The sequence below is a fragment of the Eleutherodactylus coqui genome, chromosome 1, assembly GCF_035609145.1.
Source record: "Eleutherodactylus coqui strain aEleCoq1 chromosome 1, aEleCoq1.hap1, whole genome shotgun sequence".
Lineage (NCBI taxonomy): Eukaryota > Metazoa > Chordata > Amphibia > Anura > Eleutherodactylidae > Eleutherodactylus > Eleutherodactylus coqui.
Window position 1 is genome coordinate 288,088,942 of NC_089837.1, and position 946 is coordinate 288,089,887.

Sequence of the window (946 nt, forward strand, 5' to 3'; positions counted from 1 at the left end):
CTAGTTTTCACAGCACCAACAAATCCACAGAATATCCCTTTAAGGGACACAATACTGATCACCAAGTACCAGACCTTAGTAATCAAAGCTAGTGCTATGTTATTCTTACAAAACACCTTCAAAGTATCCTCTGCAAAATCTTGATCCAAATGGACTATAAATACCTTCAAATGTCTGTTTTTTTTCCAAATGGCAAGATTTTTGTTTTTGAGTTGTTTATTGCTGCTTTTCTGAGAAATTGTTGAAAATGTGCTCAAAACCTAAGATTGTTGTCCATACTGTACATAAACCAGTGTTTAATCTAATGATTAGTTGGACATGCATTCATTCCTTGTCTGGCTTGTACTTTTCTCCTTGAAATATGGCAAATATAGCAGAGCTTTTGTTGACTGCAAAGGACAAATCAAAGAAACTCACCGTCTCTTCTTATTCTGTACAAGTCTTAAGCAATACGAAATAGCAAATAAACATCCTTTCTGGAGTATGGAACATATACACTAAAAAGAAATGAGGATCATTAGAGCAAGCACTACTACTAGACCCACAAAATTAGGTTTTTCTTTGTTTAGTAAACCATTTAGGTTCAAGAAGTTTAGTTTTCAACTTTCTGGAAGATTCATAGGTAGCAATTTCATTAGTAATCAAAGGTTTAGTCCTCCAACTGTGAATGAATTCTGAGGTCACTTAGGATTCATCTGTGGAAGGTTTGGACAAGTTTGATTGTCAAATCCATTGGTAATGGGTTAATGTCTTTGTTTCAGCTCAGAAAGCAATGAATGGGTCGGGGTAATAAAACAGCTTAGTATTCAGAAGAACTCTTTTTTCCAGAATTATTCATTCATTCTTCTTGCTAAAATTCTGTTGTACTAGTAACCTGAGTAACTTCTGAGTTCATATCTTCTCCTCTGCGGCCTCGGGATCCTCTCCTCCGGCCATCCATGTCTAG